The following is an 11,051-nucleotide window of genomic DNA, read 5'->3' on the forward strand; positions in this document are numbered from 1 at the left end:
CGATCATAGCAAAAAGAAGAAGAAACGATCGCAACGCAAGAAGAAGAGCCAAAAGAAGAAAGAAAAACATCGCAACCTTCCCTCGTGGAACCACTAACACTTGAACTGAAAACCCTACCAACACATTTGAAGTACGCATTTCCAGGGCAGAATAAGAAGCTGTTAGTGATAATTTCCTCTGCGATCAACGAAGATCAAGAGAAAGCGTTGATGAGCATTCTCAAGAAACATGTTCGAGCAATTGGTTGGACACTCACTGACATTAGGGGAATCAGCCCCGCATACTGTATGCACCAAATTCGTCTAGAGGACGACCACAAAGCAACTATTGAAAATCAATGCAGACTTAACCCTGCGATGAAGAAGGTCGTCAAAAAGGAGATTATCAAATGGTTGGATGCAGGCATTATCTATCCCACAGCTGATAGTACGTGGGTCAGCCCCGTACAATGTGTGCCGAAGAAGGGCGAAATGACGGTAGTCCCAAATAAGAACAATGAATTAATACTGCAAAGGACCATCGATCGCGCATCTGCATGGACTACCGCAAATTGAATGCAGCCACAAAGAAAGATCACTTCTCTTTGCCATTCATCGATCAAATGCTAGATAGATTAGCAGGGAATAATTTTTATTGCTTCTTGGATGGATATGCCGGGTATAATCAAATCATGATAGCTTCTGAAGACCAAGACAAGACCATATTCACCTGCCCATATGGGACATTTGCTTTTCGCCGCATGCCATTTGGCCTCTGCAATGCACCAAGCATGTTCCAAAGGTGCATGATGGTGATATTTTTAGATTATCTCAAGGACTCAGTGGAAATATTTATGGATGACTTCTCCATTTATGGGAACACGTATGAAGTCTGCCTAGAAAATTTGGAGAAAATTCTAAAAAGATGTGAAGAGACGAAGATGGTGCTCAACTGGGAAAAATGTCACTTCATGGTGAAAGAGGGTATAATGTTGGGACACAAAGTTTCCCGAGAAGGGTTGGAGGTGGACAAAGAAAAGATCAACGCAATTGAAAAGCTTCCACCTCCAACTAGCGTGAAGGATGTGCGAAGCTTCTTGGGGCATGCTGGATTCTATAGACGATTTGTTAAAGACTTTTCTAAGATTGCACGACCATTGAATGTGTTGTTAGAGGCGGACAGAAAGTTTGAATTTGACAACAATTGCCTCAACGCATTCCGAGTTTTAAAAGATGCACTGATTACCGCGCCTGTCTTGATTGCGCCGGATTAGACGCTGCCGTTCGAAATCATGTGTGAGGCAAGTGGGTATGTGATGGGAGCCACATTAACGCAAAAGAAGAAAACTAATTTGCACCCCATCGCATATGTGAGTAAAACTCTGAACCCTACTCAGATCAATTATACCACCACTGAAAAAAGAACTCCTGGCTGTTATTTTTGCGTTGGTAAAATTCCAGACATATCTATTGGGAACCAGGGTACTCAGTCACACTGATCACTCGGCAATCAAATATTTGATGACAAAGAAGGACGCAAAGTCGAGGTTGATCAGATGGGTTCTCTTCCTTCAAGAATTTGATGTCGAGATAATTGATCGAAATGGGATAGAGAATCAAGTTGTGGATCACTTGTCCAGACTGGAAAATTCCGAGGTTGACCGCAATGAATCTGAAGTGAGTGTTGTGTTTTCAGACAAGCAGCTATTCCACATAGAAGAATTGCCCTAGTATGCGGATATCATTAATTATTTGGTTTGGGAACAATTTCCTAAAGATTACACATACCATCAATAGAAGAAGCTCAAGCATGAATGCGAGCATTATTATTGGGATGAGCCAAATCTATATAAAAGAGGTGCATACCAAATCATTCGATTATGCGTACCAAATGCTGCTCAACAACGCAGATTGTCACAGTGCCACGATTCGCAATATGGAGGGCACTTTGGAGGGCAACGTACCGCAACTAAAGTTTGTAAAGGGAATTCTTTTGCCCTTCATTATTTAAGGATGTTGCTGACTACGCAATGAAATGTGATCGGTATCAACGCACCGACAACATTTCATGGAAGAAAACAATGTCAATGAACACTATCTTGGAGCTGGAATTATTTGACGTCTGAGACATTGATTTCATGGGATCATTCCCTCCTTCGCATGGCAAGCATTATATCATATTGGTCGTCGATTACGTTTCCAAGTGGGTAGAGGCAATTGCATGCGTCGCAAATGATGTGGTGGTAGTCTCCCAGTTCCTCAAGAAAAATATTTTCACTCGTTTTGGCACTCCCCTGCCATCATAAGTGATGAAGGATCACACTTTGTCAACCACAATATAAAGGAGCTGCTGCGCAAATACAATATCCTCCACAAGGTGGCCAACGCGTACCATCTGCAAATAAATGGCCAGGCTGAAGTGTCCAATTGTGAAATTAAATTGATACTTGAAAAGGTGGTAAAACCTTCGCGAAAAGATTGGGCGATGAAGCATGATGATGCGTTGTGGGCATACCAGACTGAATTTAAAACACCTATAGGTATGTCCCCCTATGCGTTGGTATTCGACAAGGCATGTCATTTGCCTTTGGAGCTGGAGTATAAAGCATTGTGGGCGGTCAAGAAACTGAATTTTGATTTGAAGAAAGCAGGGGAAGCACAAAAATTGCAACTGGTCGAGCTAGAAGAATGGAGGGTCAACACATATGAGAATACGAAGATTTATAAAGAGCGCACCAAGCGCTGGCATGATAAACGCATATGCGCTAGAAACCTCTAAGTCGGGCAAAAGGTTTTACTCTTCAATTCGAGATTGTGACTCTTCCCGAAAAAATTAAAACTGCACTGGTCCGGTCCCTTCATCATCAAAACAATATTTCCACATGGTGTGGTGGAACTGATCACTGAAGATGGCAGTCGAACATTTAAAGTTAATGGACAACGGATAAAGGCATATTGCGGAGGAGATTTCCAGCCAAAAAAAGTCTCCGCAAAGTTGAAAAACCCGAACTATCCCTTACTCAACTCTTGAACATTTAACTCTTCATCATTTTACTATTATCAGTATTTCACTTATTTTTCTTTTTTTAAAAAAAAAAACTTTTTGTTTTGTTTTAAAATCATTTGACCCTCTCTATGTCTGTTTACAAGGATTAAGGCACAAGATTGCGAAGAATCAAATGATCTCATTCCATCACCACAATCCACAAGAGCAAAGATCGCCGCAAAGATGGATGCATCAATACACAATGCAGGCGACAATGTAAAATTTGGGGGTGTACTCTTCCTTATCTTTATTTCAAATCTTACGCTATCCCATTGCATTTTAAGTTTTATCACCGCATCCTCCTTAATTACCGAAATCATTTGCCAAGTAGATAAATTTAGTAGTTCACCGCATGTTGTTTCTTTGCCAAGTATGATTTCAATGATGAAAAATATGCTTCTATTTCTTTCGTATACACTAGAGTCAACTTAGTCTTAAAATAGTCACCTCATGAAATATTTCTAGAAGTTAGAGGTTTACTAGCTTTCTTTCAAATTCTCTTTACAAGCATTCTATGACCATCGCATGACCTATTTTAATTTTTTTGGGCAATGAGGACATTGCCGCATTTTAAATTTAGGGGTGAGGTATTTATTTTCGACCTTCCTATAAAATATATATATATATATATATATATATATATATATATATATATATATATATTAGAATAACAACTCCACTTCAACGCAATGGAAAACCCATGTTGATAAGAGTTAAGTTGTGAAAAGCAAGACGCACGTGGGGGCAAACCAAAACGAAAGTAAGTCACCAGGATCAACGCATAAATCAATGACCGAAACTCCACTGCCAAATCGGTATGCGTTTAGTCTAAGAAAGAGTGTATTGCTCGTAGTTGGATGCCCGCATGACACACGTGGGGGTAAGCCAAAATGAAGGCAAGGCACTTGGATTAGCGCAAGGTCAGGAAAAAATAGCAATGAAGAAATTTTTTGTGCAAGGATAAAATCATTTGACACCCTAGAAGAAAATTTTCTTTTAAAATAAATCATGCGATGTTCCAGAATTTAGTAAAGTTCTTTTGAAAGTTAAGCTTGCAATTCCTAAGTCTTAGAAATATTTTAGGAAGAGACTTGAATAAGACTTAAAGAAATTCTGGCATATAAGATTTGAACCAAGTATCTTTGAGAAATCTAGGGAAAGAAAACCTTGCGGTTAACTTGCTAAAGGAATCTTTAGCTTATGCTTGAGGACAAGCATTGTTTAAATTTGGGGGTGTGATAACGGGCAGAAATGCACGATATCATGGTACTAAGTTCTTAAACAATGTTGGATTGCGTTGATGAAATATATTAAATTGTGTCCATTAAGCATAAATTCTATAATATTGTGGTCGCATGCGTCCAACGCATTAGAGCAGTTGATCTTTACATTTTTGTGCAAAAAATGCGTTAATGCAATGTAGAGATTGCGATCATAGGAATACATTGGTCGAGCGCAACTTCACCGCAATCATCCGGCGCGTCAATCAGGAATTAAAGTTGTCCAATCTGTACAACTGGAAGAGAGAAGCCGCCTTTCACCGTGGAAACTCTATAAATACCAAGTGCATTCTTCAGAGAAGGAGTTAAGCTGTCGATTACTTCATCACTTTACAAGTTCACGCCTCTGTCCATAGTTTTTTTCCATTTTTAAGGCGGACGTTAGGAAGAAGGTGTGCCGGTAGATCGTTCTAGTAAGCTTGGGAAAGCACTGGAAGCTCAAAGACAAAGAGAGGGCCGACGCCCGCGGAAGAAGGAATATTTGTAGATCAGAATAGAGATTCTGTGTAAAAAGCCTCGATCAGTAAAGAATTGCTACCATGCTCTCTACCTTTACTTTCCATTGTCATTTTGTATTAAACTCAGTTATATGAATGGAATGTTTTTCTCTATATCTGTTCACTCTCTGTTATTTATGCATGAGTAGCTAAATTAGTTGAATGAGTTGAGAAGTAGTTAGCTAGCATAACGAGGGAATCTTCATCTTTGAGATTATCTTGTTTATGTATACTTCATTCATCTATTAGAGATACTCGGGACGGTAGTCTAAAGACAGGTTCTAGACTTGGGAAGGTCAGGTCAGAATCTAGGTTTGGAAGAACCAAATTAGAACGCATACACGGGAGATAGGCGCTTAGGAATGAGCACTATTTGTTATTAACACATTGCATTCATCTTAGCAATAAGATATGATTGTATGCAGTCACCTTGCTTTCATGCATTTTGCCTCAACGCATAGGACAAGAGTAGAGACTTAGAGATAAGCTCTATGGACATTTTGCATTCAACACATGCGTCCTAAACTTAGGAGCATCGCATTTACATTGGGAAATGACTTGTTGTGCATGGTTATAACATGATCGCAAGGTTTGATGCATTCTCGAGTAACGCTAGCTAAAGATCTTCTTAACCTGTTCATCGCATACTCATTGCATCTATCAACGCAACTATCTTTCTCAAATCTGCCGCCTTTATTTACTTCTTTTTCATCAACGCAACAACACAACCAAAACTTATTTATTTACTTGGTTACCATAAAGTTTTTATAAATATTACCAACGTAACTATTTTCACAAGTCTTTGTGTTCGACCTTGGACTTACCAGGAAACTCAGGGGAATTTACACTTGAATTCCGCTGGGGAAACTTGAGTGCACAACGCAATCCACCAATGCATATCATCCATATTTCTATTCATAAATTAACGCATCACACACGTATGCAAAGGATGCACTAAGGCTTGTGTGATCGTGCAGGGAGGAAGAGCCATCGTGTAACAAGTATAGGCCAAACGCGAGTGAGAAAGCACTTGGTTGCGCGCGAGCAAGGTGCTGGATGTTGGGATGTTGAGCGAGGATGATCGCATAGTGCATGTAGGGTTGCACAATAGGCGCGAGATGATGGGCACAAGTTGGGGTGCATGATGAGCGCAAGGCTGAGCATTGAGGCTGGGACATGCATTGGCTTAAGATTATGTGAAGAAAGGAGGGACGTGATAGCCTTAAGGTGAGCTATACATTGGCAAGTTGGGTGATGCATTGTTTAAAGAAGGCATGAGGCTAAGTAATTGCATGTGTTGGCTTGAGAGTTGACCCTTGCATTGATGACCAAGAGGAAAGGATCAGCTTAGTGAACGACTAGATAAGCCAACTGTCATGCTCAGGTTTGTTTTCATCTCTTTAAGGATGAGGTGGCAGCTTATCAATGAAGGGTTATCATACAACTGCTAGTATAAAAAGGAAGCTTGGATTTTAAAAGAGAGTTTAAGCAATTTACTCATGCAAATGGAGTTCCATAGCCATTCAAACCCTGAGTGTGTCTAGTTACTGAGGTTGAATTACAGGAAGGAAATTCTAGAGGAATCGGGCTGTAGATTGAAGACTCTGGCTAAAGGTCGAGCTCTCGGGTAAGCTTGAGCCAGTTTTGATGATTTGAGGATTTCGGCCAAATCACAAGAAGTTCTGAGTTGAAATTTTAAGGTAAGCTTGCTAAGTAATTTTAGAGCAAGTTTGTAGAAGGAAATATTTTAAGAAAAGCCCAGGAAAATTAGTTATACAAATTATATGTGAATCTGGAATCTTAAACAAGCACACAGCTGCTTGGGTTGAGCAAGCAAGTAGCTGAAAGAGCCAGATGATGATGTTGAACGCATGCGTTGAGAGCTGAGTTTCATGCAAGAGATGATTTGGCACAAGGACATGTTGAAATACGTTGGACAATGCAACACATGCCGAAGTCGTAAGCGCAGGTGCTATGTGGGCGTTGGACTGTGCAAGCAGGCACGCGAGGTATTAGGCGCAAGGGGTGCTGGAGCATGTGGCACGCGACTGGACGAACACATGGGGCATGCGATGATATGCCACAAGATAGGCGCATGGGCAGTATGATTGGCACAAAGGCTAGCTATGCGATGGCTGTAAGCGTGGGATGGAAGCTTAAACACATAGGAGGCTTAAACGCGTAAGGCAAGACATGGAGGCATGTGATGAGTTGTTGTTGCCTTGTCAAGTTAAGGCCTAAGAATTTGCCTAAGTGTTCAACGCATAGTGAGTTTGGCATTGGAAGGTAAAGTTGCACACTAAGACAAAGTAAGCTAGTTATGGATTATTAGTCCCAAAAGAGGGGCCAATGCTAATAAATAGAATGTATTGTGATGTCCACAGGTTTGACATCAAAAGGACAAGTAGTTTAAGAGGTTTGCCAAAGGCAGTGAGTGACTTTTGCTTTAAATGAATTGCAAATGCTTTATGAATGATTTAGCAATTCATATGTACTGAAAGCTATTTATGATAACTATTTTCAAATAGTTTCCAAAGTAACGCATCTCTCTTTAATGTATGTTATGTATTTTAATGATCATGAGTATGCGTTAGTATTGAATGCCTTGGGGCAACTAAGCCATATAGAGATAAGAATGTGCCTTATAATATATGAATAGCCAGTACTGAAGGACTAGATGTGAAGGTACTAGAGCTAAGTCCTAGACATAAGTTCGAATGACAAAATCCAGTCTACGTGCACGTAAGACAGCTAAGACTAAGAGAAAGGTGATGGACAAAGGTGACACACCTTATCCTAGGGAAATACGAGGTAAGGTGATGGACAAAGGAGACATACCTTAACCTAGTATAGCATGAGAAAGACTAGGTAAGGTGATGGACAAAGGTGACATACCTTAACTTGTGTTAGTATGAGGAAAGCTAGGTGGAAGGTAGTGGACAAAGGTGACCTCAACCTAGAGTAGCTTGGAGAGTTAAACAAAAGGGTTCCTTCTCCTAGCTAAGCAATTAAGTAAAGTAAAGAGTTAGACAAGAGGATTCACTCTCAGGAAGAGGCCAAGTATTGAGAGTTGAGCAAGAGAGTCACTCTCAAAGTAAGGAATAGTTCAGCAAAGCATAAATGTGATTTGTTATGTTAATGATTATATGAATGATGGTTGCCTAAGTTTATGTTTTCAGTTAAAGCTTTCAGTTTTACTATCAGTTTTATGTATGATGCTTATGTTTTAAAATTTAGTCACTCACCGGGGTTCTAGCTCATGTTTTCAAACGCCCACCCCTCCAAGGTAGCGATCACTTCCCAAAGGACGTCTCTATTGCTGCTCTATCACTCAAAGACAAAGGTTGAAGAAATTGATGACTCTATAATTGTTAGTACACATGTCTCGATCATATGGGGACTAGTGTTGTATGTTGAGCTCATTAAGTTGTAATGTACATAATGAAGGATCTCTTACCGAAGAGTTCCATGAGCGCATTCCGATCGCTCCGATCTTACCGTGACCGAAATACACATTATACATTCAAAACATACAGTTATGCAAACAAACACTAATTATCGGCATGTTATGAACAACAAAATAACAAGGGAAAGAGTGTCATACCAGTTGAATACGTTATTCCAACTTCAACACTCAAAACAGCGGAAAACCTCCACACGATCTACCAATGCCCAGCAGAATCATCAACTGCAGCAGCATGAACAACCGCAAACACGAATGTCGTGGGAACGAAACCACAAGAAAAGAGTCCCGAGTATTCTCGAAGTGAGAATCCAAAGCGTGGTCTTTGGTGAATTTGGTAAAGAAAGGAGGAAACACGAATCGTATAGGCGATAAGCAAGTGGGAGGGAAAAAATGCTATTGCATAGCAGAATGCTTATCGTTTAGGAGAAGCTACACGATCGTATAGGTTTTACTGAACGGTCATTTAGGAAAATGTATACGATCATTTTACAAAATCGGCACACCATACGATCGTTTAGAGAAGCTATGCGATCGGGTAGGATAGTGTGCGATCATTTAGGCGCAAGGAGGAAGATCGTTTAGGTGGAGAGGACTATCGTATAGGCTCTCAAAATTCTTAAGCGATCATTTTCTTTTTCAACAACACGCTCTTCCAAATTCTTTCGGACGATTGATCAAAATGAAAACTATTTTTCATTTTAATTCATCGGTTACAATAACCGACACTGCCTCACTAACCCACGTCCAAACGTGAATTTTTGGATTAATTATCATATAATTAATCAACTAATTAATTAATAAATATAACTTTTATAAAGAATTAAACAATTAAAACCATTCACATTGCTAAGCTAGACATTCACAAGATATTTATAACATTTATAAATAAACCTAAGTATCATGCTTCATGCAATGTTCATTAATTACTAATATATAAATTTTATATAACAAGCAATGAACTAAGCGTACATTCCATGCTAACGTACAACCTTATATTAAAACATTTATAATATAGATGAAGCATGGATATGCTTTAATGGATGCATATATTATAACTTTTATATTACATGATGCATAAGCATGCTTTAAGTAATTTAATCATGCAAACTAATATATTATAATACTTATAATATAAACATGATGCATGAAAAAGTGCATAACCTATGGTGGATTTTAAAACTATATGACATATATTATGGTATATAATCTAAACATACATCACATGCACATTTAATAAAAGTTGATGGACCGGGATAAGTTGTCTCAAAACTGGAAAAAAATGCTAAACTATTACAAAAAATGGAGTCAACTGGTTCGAACAAGTGAACCGGGTCTTGAATCGCCTGCCTTGAAGCCTCGTCACTTGATCGTGTAGCAAATCCTTTGATCGTCGAGTAACGCACGTTGAGTATAAACGATCGTGTAGCAATGATTGTGTGGCTTAGAACTATACAATGAGCATGAAAGTCCACGAGATCGTGCAGCGCACTTCGAGTAATGCATGTCATGCGATCGTGTAGCTAACGACTATGCAATGAGCATGATAGTCTACACGATCGAGTAGCAAGCGTCGAGTATCGTATACCATGCGATCGTGTAACTACTAACTATGCGATGAGTATGATAGCCTACACGATCATTTAGCGTGCATGCCTTGCGTCGAGTATCAAATATTATGCGATCGTTTACCCCTGAGCGTCTATGCGATCATGTATCCAACGCAACACGATCGAGTAAACTCTTTACACGATCGTGTAGCATTAGCTATGCGATTGTTTAGCAAATACTACACAATCGAGTAGAACAATTCTACATGAACGCATAGCCAAATCTAAACGATTGTCTAGCTTAAGCTACACAATGCGACCATCGTTTCGTCTTCTCCATTGAAACGAACTGCAACTCTTTGCGTCTGAAGCTTCTTCACGAACGACTCAAAAAACACAAAAGAATACAGACTCGATTACAAGTGATTTTATGCCTAAAAATGTAGGGGCCCTTACAAATTAACTTTTATAAAAGTAAAACGAAAGCATTAACAGAGACAATTATCCCGAAATTATCCATCAACAAAATCCACAAACATTTAACACATAAACGCATTGCAAAAAATTAAAATCTACTAAACTGTAAACGAAATTCAATACAACCAATGGAATTTGGAAATCAAAACACAACCTGGCTCTGATATCAATTGAAGGAACTCCGTTTATAGAGAACCTTTAAGCAGAAGCGGATCGTCCAAATCCCATTGTGATTAAACGCATACATTTACAGTCATACAAAACAAATTATGCATTAAACTTAAATTACAGTATGCTTTCTAAATAAAAACAAAGGATTAAGAGATTATACCTTTGAAGAACCGTTCTTCAAGATAATCCCTCCAACGAACTCGTTCATGAATGCAGCGAACAAGTCACGAACTCCCTCGAACAAGAAGCAAGCAGCAACTCGATCCTCAAACATAATCGGACACTACCACTTGGTGGCCTTGATATTCTCAGAGTGAGAATCTAGGAATGGTGGGCTCTGGCTAATTTTGATTGGAGGAAAAGTTTAGAGTTTGAGGAGAAAGACGATCGAGTAGACGAACTACACTATCGTGTAAATGAATAAGTATATCACATAGACAAGGTTACTCGATCGTATAGATAATGCTATCGTATATTCTCTCAAGCAATCATGTAGATACTCAATTATTTACTCGCGTCTATTTCTCTCGCCTGGAATAATTAAAAAAACCATTTTTATTTTATCCCAAATTTGCAATAAAACTAAAC

Source organism: Benincasa hispida, chromosome 10, assembly GCF_027475165.1.
Source record: "Benincasa hispida cultivar pf3 chromosome 10, pf3_genome.v1.1, whole genome shotgun sequence".
Classification (NCBI taxonomy): domain Eukaryota; kingdom Viridiplantae; phylum Streptophyta; class Magnoliopsida; order Cucurbitales; family Cucurbitaceae; genus Benincasa; species Benincasa hispida.